The following is an 11931-nucleotide window of genomic DNA, read 5'->3' as shown; positions in this document are numbered from 1 at the left end:
CCTAAGGAGAGTCACATGGAGAGAAAACATTCTCTCAGGCTTTCACAGAGAGCACATTGGCCAAGCCATGGCTGTGAGTCATCCACATGGCTGACACTGACAAAGGTTCTACAGTCTGAGGTACAGGATCTGAGGATTAATCCTGAGGGGATTTCACTGACCTTATCAGACCCAAAAGCTACAACTCTTGTTGCATAGGTCCTGCCTTACCTTAGTCTTAACCATCCAGAAGGAAAGTATAAAAACTAAATATAAGAAATGAAGCCATGCTGTTATGTTGCGTTGAGGGGGCCTCAGGTCAACAATTTCTGACATTGCCAGTTATGCGGAAGACCCAATACTATTATGGGCTACTGGATTCTTTTAGAATATTTTGCTGATTTTACATACCTATAATATTCAAATAACGCAACTTAATAAAAAAAGGAAATACAGATGAATGTCCATTTTGTATCTGTGTATTTAATGTGGTTGGGATATACATATAGTTACATTCTGTTAATGAATAAAATGATTTGTCCTAATGGTGTTTGTAAATAGGATTTCATGTCAGCATCTTGTTAACCATTAACCACTAAGAAGAATATATGCAGTGTGTTAATTATTGAAACTGTTCTATTGATTTGATTTGAAACTGTCTCATTGCTATTTATCAATAAAATTATGGCAAAACCTAGAATAAGATTAGGTAAAGAGGAAGTTAAATTATCATTGTTTGGAGGTGATATTATACTTTACTTGGAAGACCCAAAAAAGTCCTCGCAGAAGCTATTAGAATTAATACAGAAATTCAGTAGTGTAGCAGGATATAAAGTCAATACCCAAAAGTTAATATATTTCACTACACAGATAACAAACACACTGAGCAGAAAATTGTAGAAACAATACCTTTTACAGTAGTGCCAAGGAAAATGAAATATCTTGGAATTAATCTAACTAAAGTCTATGATCTTTTCAAGGGAAATTATAGTACTCTGAAAAAAGAGATTGTAGAGGATTTCAGAAACATACTCCATCCTCCTGGATAGGAAGAACCAACATTGTGAAGATGGGCATACACCCCAAATTGCTGTACAGATTTAATGAATTCTCTGTCAGACTACCACCAACATACCTCACAGAGCTAGAGAAATCATTCCTAAAATTTTTTGAAACCAGAAAAGCCTTAGATTAGCAAAGGCAGTCCTGGGCAATAAAGACAAGGCAGGAAGCATTAGAAGTCCTGTCTTGAAATTATACTACAAGGCTACTGTGATGAAGTAAGCATGGTACTGGCAACGAAATAGACCTGAGGATCAGTGGAATAGATTAAAAGATGTTGAAGCCCTTTGAACACACTCAGCCACCTTATTTTTGGCAAAGGGGCCAAACATATTCACTGGAAGAAAGATTGCCTCTTTAACAAATGGTGCTAGAAAAACTGGTTCTCTACATGCCAAAAAGTAAAACTTGACACAGGTCTGTCAACATGCACTAAGCTGAAGTCAAAATGGATTTAAGATCTAAACAAAAGAGAAACACTAAATCTGCTGGAAGAGAAAGTAGGAGGAACTGTTGAATACATAGGGTAGGCAAAGAGTTCATGAACAAAACTGAAATCGCATGGGAAACACTTGAAATAATTAACAACTGGGACCTGCTCTTATTGAGAAGTTTTTGCATGTCAAAGGAAATTACCAACAAAGTGAAAAGGCAACACACAAATTTCGAAAAAATCATGAGAAATAAGTACTCAAAGGTCTACTCTCTAGAATTTATAAAGATCTAAGTAATACTAGGGCCCCAAAATTTAAATACCCAGTCCAGAAATGGGCATCTGATATGGACACACATTTTTAGTGGATGAAATTAAAGAAGCGAACAAATACATGAGAAAATGTTCCACATCACTAGCCATCTGTGAAATGTAAATTAAAACAACATTGAGATATCATCTCACTCCAGAAAGAATGGCTATCATAAAGAAATCAACCAACAACAAATGTTGGAAAGGTTGTGGGGGAAAAGGAACCCTTCTCCACTGCTGGTGGGATTGTAGACTGCTGCAAGCGTTACAGAAATCCGTGTGGCGGCTCCTTAGAAAGGTTGGACTGGAAATCCCATATATCACTATGATATGATGTTTTCAGATACTACTGGAAATCTTCCTGGAGTATCTGAAAACATATCATAGTGATATATGTGTGCCTATGTTTATAGCAGCACAATCTGTGATAGGCAAATCTTGGAAAGAACCAAGATGCCCATCATGTGAGGAATGGATGAAAAAGATGTAGTATTTTTATACAATGGAGTATTACTCAGCTATAAAAAATGGTAAACTCGAAGTCTTTATATTAAATTGAATACCACTTTAAGATATACTCATAAGTGACATAAACCAGACACACATGTGTAAATATCGTATAGTTTCCCTAGTATAAGAATTCAAAAGAGGAAATACAAATAGAAAGGTATAATGTAACTAACAGGAAATGAAGAACTTGTGGACTACATATTGAAGAGAGACCAAGGAGAGGAGCTAGGGAACATGACAGGGGCAAGCTATAGAGTTATATGTAGAAGTTGGGTAAGGCAATGATCCTGAGAATCTCCAGAAGATTTTTGAATCTAGCAGTTAATTGGAAAGATTCTCACCCTGACTAACTATATATACAGACACCTGTGAACTAAGCAACTGCACTCATGATGGCTATTTATAGTAGTAGATTAATGCTTGAAGTGCCTCTCATTCTGGTCTCCTGAATACGGCTGCTTGTCATAACATAACCAGTTGCTGCTGTGCTGTGTCTCGGGTAGATGACTGTTCAAAAAGTAATTTATGGTGAATGAAGGCAGGAGACAGTGAAAGGAATGTTGCGGGACTGTTCTGCTACAAGGTGGTGTATGCTTAAATTTCTGGAATTATGTATAAACATAAGAATTATATAATTCTTTATGCCTATTTTTAAAATATATTTTAATTTTTATATGTTTTTCATCATATTCAGTAGGGACTTAAAGTCCAACATATCAATACTTAATGAAAAATACCTGTTCCATGTTATGCCTAAGATGTTTGATATTCAGACAGATAGTGAAGCTAAGTTTAACCGCCTAGTTTGTATGGTAACAATAATCTTCTCTTCTGGAGGGTTAACAACCTAAGTTTGCAGACCAAAATTAGAAAAAAAGGAGGGCTGCAAGTAAAGCCAACATTTTGGCCCTAGCCTTCCAAGGTCAATTAAGACTCTGGACATAGGAGATCTTGTACTGTAATGTCACATAACTCAATAGTGTCCCAAATTTTCTGATCAAGGAGATTATGGGGCCAAAGAGGAAAGTGATCAATGATGCAGAGTGTGCCTAAGGAGCGTCACATGGAGAGAAAACATTTTCTCAGGCTTTCCCAGAGAGCACATTGGCCAAGCAATGGCCATGAGTCATCCTCATGGCTGACACTGAGAAAGGTTCTACAATCTCAGGTACAGGATCTCAGGATAAATCCTGAGGGGATTTCACTGACCTTATCAGATCCAAAAGCTTCAACTCTTGTTGCATAGGTCTTGCTTTATATTCATCTTAACCATCCAGCAGAAAAGTATAAAAACAAAGTATGAGAAGTAAAGCCATGGTGTTATGTTGAGGTGTAGGGGATTCACTTCAACAATTTCTGACACTGCCAGTCAAGAGGAAGACCCTATACTATTATGGACTAGTGGACTCTTTTAGGATAATTTGGAGAGTTTACACACCTATAATATTCAAATGACAGAACTAAATAAAAAAGGGGATACAGATGAATGTCCATTTTGTATCTGTGCATTCAAAATGGGTATGATAGATATATAGTTACATTTTTTTATTGAACAGAGGGATTTGTTCTAATAGTGTTTGTAAATAGGATATTATGTCTGCATCTTGTACAGGAAGTAACCACGGGGAAGAATGTATGCAATGTGTTAATTATTGCAACTCTCCTACCAATTTGATTTGAAAGTGTCTGATTAGTACTTTTCTCTCAATAAAATTATGGAAAGAAAATTTAAAAATAACAAAATTATAATGAAATGGTGTTTTACCCAGCAAAAATATCTATTATTAAAAAGATAGAAAATGATATTTTGTAGTCAGGATTTTCAAGGGAACAGATTAAATGCAGTATACATAATTTATAGGATTATTTTATAATGTGTATCCAAAAAGTCAAATGCAGAAGTATGTAAGATCTGTCCACACACTATAGACCCAAAGAGTCCAGGTGAGGATTACCCCTTGAGAATGTCCTTCATGCCAACTGTCCTTCAGATGATGATCTAGAGATAGTCCATGGCAAAATCTTTCATGGTTCTGGCTTAAGGCCTAGACCATTCAAATCTGAATCAAGTATCTACCCTGGAAAGGCTAAAATTGCAGGTCTGGAAGCTAGAAATTCTATGCCAGCTGAGAAAGGATTTGTGCCACCAGGCTGAAGCTTCTGCACTGGAGCCAGGCAGCAACACTGAAGGTAAGGACTGGAACTCCCCCCAAGATTACTGCAGCCATCCTCAGTGACAGAGAGGACCCGAGCTCCTCCAATGATAATGGCTGAGTTTATTTCAGGAAAACCAGTGTAGAAAACTATTCCAGGGAAATCAATGGCACACCATTTTCCCCTTCAGTTCTCTTGTCATGCTGTTGGCACCAATTCTTGGTGGGTCCTCCACAGCCAGAAACATACTGATTGAATTCAGGTGTGTGTTCAAAATTTCCATTAGGTAAGCCCTCACAGAATAAATGTTGGTGAGGATATGAAGAAAAAAGAACTTTGATATGTTGTTGGTGAGGGTGTAAATTAGTATATTACCTATGGAAATCAGTACGGATGTTTCTCTAAAAACTAAAGATAGAGCTATTATGTGATGTTGCTATTCCACTCCGGAGCATATTTTCAGAAGAAATGAAGTTAGCATACCTGCTTACCATCTATAATAGCTATGATATAGAATCAGTCTAGGTGCCCAGCAGATTAGTGGATAACAAGAATATGGTAGACATACACTGAATGGAGCATTATTTATTCATAAGGAAGAGTGAAATCCTGCCATTTGCAGGAAAATGAAGGAAATGGAAGGCATTGTGAAATAAGCCAGGCGGAAAGACAACTATTATTTCTTATGTCGAAATAATAACAACAGTAACACAAAAGACCTGAGGAGAAAAGGGATCCCTAGGGACTGGGAAGGGTACAAAGTTAGAAGGGTAGATGTTCATGGTCAATACACAATGTTTGCACGGGAGGAAAAGTCCCACCAATTTGTATAATATCCTATAGTTTACAAAGAAGAAGAAACTTTGTGCAAAATGCATGCTGTGTGATACAGAAGCAAATTTAGTTTGAGAAGAGAAAACTAATAAAAATGTTAAGAGACATACCATATTTAAGTGTTCAGTGACTCTAACTAAATGTAGGGCCCACTTACATGTTACATGCACTGATTCCGATTATTCCACATGACTAAGAGTTTTGCCTCTGAAATAACAGACCTAGATTTGAGTATCTTGGCTTTAGTGAGTTACTTAATGGTTCTTTCATTTCTTCCTGTTCTTTAATTAAAATAAGACAATTTGAAGTTAGACTTATTGTGAAGATTAAGTGAAGTAGTACATTAAAATGCTTTGCATAGTTTCTATATTTAATAAATGATTGATAAAGTTGGTTAAGAATTATTGCTGGTCTGCATAGCTAGATTTTCTACGATGATAGAAAAATAGTTAAAGAAAATGGTTTACAGGGGCTGGAGAGATAGCTCAGCGGCTAAGGGCCTGTCTGGCAAGCTAAAGGTCCTGGGTTTGGTCCCTAGTACCACACTCACACACATACACACACAAAAAAAGAAGGAAAAATGGTTTACAATGGCATCAGCTTTATTTTCATATATTTTTGAGCAATAGTAGTTTTTGCCTGCTTGTGCACTTTTAAATATGTACTTTCTTTTTAATAAAGCTGTTTTTATTTGATTGTGCCTTGCATAGACTATATATTAAATATTCAGTAACTTTTTGTCTTCAGAGAATATGAATAGCATATTAAAGCTTGTGAGATAATTTGGTTAAGGCTCTAACCCTAAACCCAATTTGGTTTTTATGAAGCTTTTTTTTTTTTTTTTAATCACTTGAAGTTTCAGACCTTTGGCATCTACATTTGAGATTGCTGCTTCTATCAATATTCTCACAGAGATGCATAGGCACATCCATATGCTTTAATTTTCATTTTTCTGACTGATTTATTCAATATTTTATAATTGCTCTTTCACCACCAATAGCACAACTCTATAATTACATATTTCTCGTAGTGTTTGTTAAGTTGATTTTAGTCTTTTTTTTGTTTTTGTTTTCAGAACATCATTTTTTAAATGATATGTTAATGTGTATGGACTATGTGTTTAGTGGTATGTCGAATGCAAAGATAAGTTTTATTGTAATTTTAAAAAGCTTAATAAATCAGTACTTGCTTGCTAAATCTTAGATAAACAGCCAGGAGAAACAAAGTAGTAGTAGCATTGGAAGGTCTTGGTTAGGTAAGTTAATTGGGCTATGGCCTATTTAGTACCCAGGTGTGCTGATACTGCTGGATCTGTAGATCACACTTTTTGAGTAACAAGATCTTGGAGCAAAAATATGATTTTTTAGCTATGCAAGACAGTGTTTAAAATTTTTTTGCTTTCCATCTACACTTTTTAAGGGAATTACTTTTACAAAATATTTTGGATCTGGCACATTATTTTTATGAATTATAAATATCAAACATAAATGAGAACAAGATTTATTTATTTATTTATTTTTAGTACTGGGAATAGAACTCAGGATTTAGCCTTTGCCAGACACCTATATCCCCAGGCTGAAATTAAGATGTATTATTTCTAGCTTTTAGCTTCACTGAGAACAGATTAGAAGGGAGAGAAGAATCAAAAGAATTAAGATGTGTGACATACATGTACCAACTTCCTGTGATGAATGTAATTATTATGTATTATGAACATGTAATAAAATAAATTACTAAAAAGCATATTTAAATTATTAAGGTTTTAGTTCAGTCAAATTTTTTTCTGACATATCTGGGCATTTTATTTTACATGCAACCTTCCAAATTGCTATAAGAACTCTGTTCTTAATTTACTTATAAAGAAATTGGATTCAGGAAATTTAAACTGTTTCCTTATAGCTATTTAATACATAGGAAGGCTAAGATGAATTTAAGTCTTTTCTCCAAGCTTCTTTTTTGCAATGCTGTAAACTGCTTTCCTGCAGCATGGGTTTTATTTAAAGGTTTTTAAATCCTTTAAAAATCCTCTAAGGGAGTTTATAGTTTATATATCCAAGAAAATTTAGATACTTAGCTTTGTGAGGCCTTACTGCACAGAGATCTGTGGTGTTTACAATGGAGATGGGTGTATGTGTTTGAGTATAGATATATGTGCATGTGAGTATGCTTCTTTAAATGAGACAAAACTATGCAAGGTTTTATCTACAACCAGGATCTAGAACTAGATAATTTTTAAGATTTTTCAATCCCAAATATCCTACTATGTGTTTGATGCTTTTATTTTTGAAAATGGATTGTGAGTTAAATTGGGGGATTGGAAGAGGATTTAAATTTCCATCAGCAGATGGCACTCTAACATTTCTACAGCAAGCTGTTTTTAACTATTCTCAATTTAGAAAGTCAGAAAAAGTAGATACCAAAAGTATTAAATATTTTAGTCATTATTGTGGTGCAAATTATGTATGTATTGAATAATAGACTCCCATACACACAGATTGACAGTAATCCATAATCCCTTATGTATGCAGTGACATATTTCATCAGACTCTTTTATACTTCGAATGGATATGTATTTATTAACCTGCCTAGTTTTTACCACCACACTGTGAGATTAAGGAAAAGAATGCTCTTGTTTGTCTTTAGGATGATACATTATTTGACTGTGTTATTATTCAGTAAATATTTCTTCCTTTCATTTCATAGAAATTTGGCTGTGTTTGTAGCCTTGAATGAAAGAGAAAGATTGGTCCATGCAAAACCTTTTATTTTCCCACTTTTTAACAATTACAATTAAGGCAGAAACTATAACATGTTTGATGTATGTTCTTTGATATTTTTGTATTCTTGTAAAATAATGTTGTTTCCTGGATGTGTTTAATTTTGTGCCAGATAACATTCTGTATTTGTGTATGCTTTTCACATATCATTAAATTTAAATCTTGGTGATGTTGTTTTATGTACATTTAATTCATTGCTTTTAACAGCTGTCTTTCTCACTTTACCTATATACTTACATTGTATGGGCATCCAGGGGCTTCTAGTTCTTAGACTCAGTAATTTACTAGCCATTCTCATTGCAGTCTTTGAGTCCTTTGCAAATTGCATTGGGATTTATTTCCATTAGTAGGATTTCTGAGTTTTAGAGAATATATAGCTTAATTTCGCTAAATATTTCCAGATTACCTTTCAGAATGTCTCAATCTGTTTACATACCTAATGATGTGCAAGAAGGTTCTTGTTTCTATCTGTTTACAATTAGTGTCATCCCATATTTCGAATTTTGGAAATCAGGTGATGTGAAGTGAACAAATTTCTTGAGGAAAAACAATGATTGATTGAAAATCTGTTGAAGCTTATAGTATATGTAATATTCACTTGCATAATTTTCCCCTTTGAAAAGTTCGGTCTACTATTCGAACTTTCATTGTTTAAACTCAGAAAAAAAATAGATCCAAATTTAAAGATATTTCTAATAACCTGAACTCTTTCTCTTCATTATCTGAGACCTAGGATTCAAATAGATTCAAATAATTTGGTATCCCTGACCATCTAAGTTTGCTTTCTGAAACTAGAAACCAGTAATGATATAGAACATTAGGATATGATTAGGGTATGATCAGGTCCCACTATTATAATCCATTATTAAAAACCTCAGTTTATTTCAGTGTGTATCCAGAGTTAAAAGAATCACTGATCTGGACACATTATGTTAACTTCTGCCTGAAAGAGAAAATGATTATTTTTTAAAAAAATGATTATTTTTAATTAAACATAGAAAATACTGTTTTATCATATTGTTCAGTCTTCACAAAATCAAGAAAAAACTGAAGTTCAAGGGTCTGATGGAAATTAAACCTAATTCCTTGGAATCATCAGTATGTCCATGTTTCCAGTGACCACAAAGTCTAGCAGAGTTGGAAAATTTTGGTGAGTTAAACTAAGAAATGACTTGAATCTGCTTATTTGGGGGAAAAACTACTTGAAAGAATTAGGAACTAGATGTTAAAGAATTAGGAACCTAAGTGTTAATTCAGTCAGAGGTAAAATGTTAGCATGTATGTATACCAATACTGTATCAGCCAATTTTTATTTTTGAGGATTGGACTGAACAAGTGGTAAACCTTCTATTAGCAACATTTGTTTAACTTTCATTGTTATGAGTTAAGCATAGTAAGATATTTTAAAAAGTCAAAGTGTGTTGTTAGCCTATGGACCCAAAGAAAATATAATCATAGCTATTCACTGTGTTGGGCTCTACAAACACAAAGTACAGTTATTTGTCACAAGAATTGACTTTAGTTGCAAGTTCTCCAAGAGACTGAACTTTTTGAATCTCTATTTTCTTACCTAAATTATGAGAAGGAAACCTTCCTATGTACTGTAAGCATAAAATGAAATATATGTAATACTTGATTTCAAAACCTTGAGTTTTAGGTGTGTAATTTTCTTCTGCCTGAGTTATACAAATTACATTTATTTTCACATTGTAACTCAAACAAGAGAAGGAAAATGCCAGGTACTAAAGACATTACCTTATTTAATTCTCAAAACACATGTGGAGGGAAATACACTTATGCCCATTTTATATACAGGGAAATTGGGCCTTATCAAGGATAAATGTCTTGTGCAATTAATGTTATGCCAGCTATCTGACTGAAAAGTCCATGCTTTTTCCCCCCCACTATATAATGTTTTTATTAGAACTGTATGAGTATAAATGAGAGAGTATAAATGATAGATTCTTCAATGGATGTGACTAAGATATAAATAATTTTAATCTATTCTTCTGTTACTTGGTTTTTCACATATAACTGTTCTTCAAATAACTGTTGTACCTGTCCTCAAACATGCTAAGGGATCTCAAAACAGAACTTCCTAGAGTCAAATATATTTATTATGGTTAGGATCATTCCTACAAAAGTTTACTGCTTGATGGCAGTAATGAGGTCAAAGACCATCTAGCCAGAGTTCTTTTATATGATGAAGTGAAATAATAATAGAGTTATAGATTTCTTTCTCTTGTAACTTTCTGCATGGAGAAAGTGTTACCATTCCTTGTTATTTTATACAGATGGAGATAGTCTTTGAAAGTAAAATAACATACTTTGAAAGTAACAAGTACTGTTCTTTACATACTTTTTTCCCTTAATTTCCTTATGGAAAATTGAAGAAGGCATATGGAACACTCATAATTCTTTTCTTTTTTTAGATGCAACGTAGGAAAAAAAATAGATGAAACTTAGCAGAATAGCCTGCTGTATGACCTTGTTTCATGACTGCATTTAGTGGCATTACTAAGACATTTATGTATAACTTTATCCTTACCTAGTCATCAGTTAAGGTGGTATATTTGTGAGAAGTATGGGAGACATGGAATAAGAACAAACACACAAGTAGCGTAATTTTATATTAGAATTTATAAAGCATTTTAATATACAATCTACTCAGTTATTACCTTATTCTTGGATTTTGTATTAATTTTATAGAATAGAGAGCAGGGATATAGAACAGTTAAAAAGATCTACCCAACGTCATAGGACTAGAGCTGATAATGTCAAGACTTAAACCTAGGTCTTCCAATTCTGAGTTCAAGGGTTTTTTTTTATACTACATTGAGAGGTAGAGTGAGATAAGAAAACAAACATAGGCTTTGGAGGTATCCCTGGGCCAATGCTGCTATTTATTATATATGATAGCGTGAAAAAGTTGCTTACCATTTGAGTCTTCATTTTCTCATTTGTATACTAAGTATGATAAAGAATTGTATCTATTCCTCAGAGCCAGGCAAGAAAGTTAATGAAATGACATATATATATCTCTGAGCACCATGCCTAAATCCTGTGATTTCAATAAATAGTCATCATGGAAAAGTACACAGGCTATGATGGGAACTGGACTGGCTATATTTTCATGCTTTCTTCTTTAAGATATGGTGGCATTTTTTGTTGCTATCAGACAGTAGGGTGTAATTCTTTGAGAAGGAGAAATATGCATAGATAAAATTAGGCTTTCAATATTTAATAGAAGGAGAGAAGGTGGTATATAGAGTTCATGAGTTTGTGATAGGCTAAAATTTAGGAAAGGGATAGAAAAAGTCAGAAGAATTCATTGTATCAAAGTGACCACCTTCAAAATGTCTGAACAACTTGCAGCACCACTGTATGTAACAAAGGGAATCCCTGTTAAAAGTCTTAGTACCTGTGTTGCTCACTCATATATTCTCTCTTGTCTAAGATATAATTAGGATATAATGATTTTTTTCATGAAACTGAATATATTCAGTTTAAACACCTGTTCTTTATTTTGATATACTACTTTAGCTATTTTTGGATGTTAATTTTTTTCTTTTGGAAAGTAATAGTTTTAAGTAGTTGATAGATTCTTTAAGGTCCTTACTAGACAAAACAAAAAGTTGGCATACGCATGTCTGCTCTTCTTGTTAGCTAATATTTATGTTGAAATCTCAAAACCTAGAAGTCATTGAATGAATTAAACTTTAAGTTTTCTTTTACTTCCTTGGAATCCAGTCCCCTAGATGTCAAAGCAATCTACACAGATGATTCGATAGATCCCAAGCACAGCATTTGTATAGAGATATCAATTCATCTAATTCTTAATTTGTATTTTATACAGAATCCCAATTCTTG

This window comes from Octodon degus, unplaced genomic scaffold, assembly GCF_000260255.1.
Source record: "Octodon degus isolate 3935 unplaced genomic scaffold, OctDeg1.0 scaffold00010, whole genome shotgun sequence".
In the NCBI taxonomy this organism is placed as follows: Eukaryota; Metazoa; Chordata; class Mammalia; order Rodentia; family Octodontidae; genus Octodon; species Octodon degus.
The sequence above is the reverse complement of the archived record's forward strand: the minus strand, read 5'-3'. Positions refer to the sequence as shown.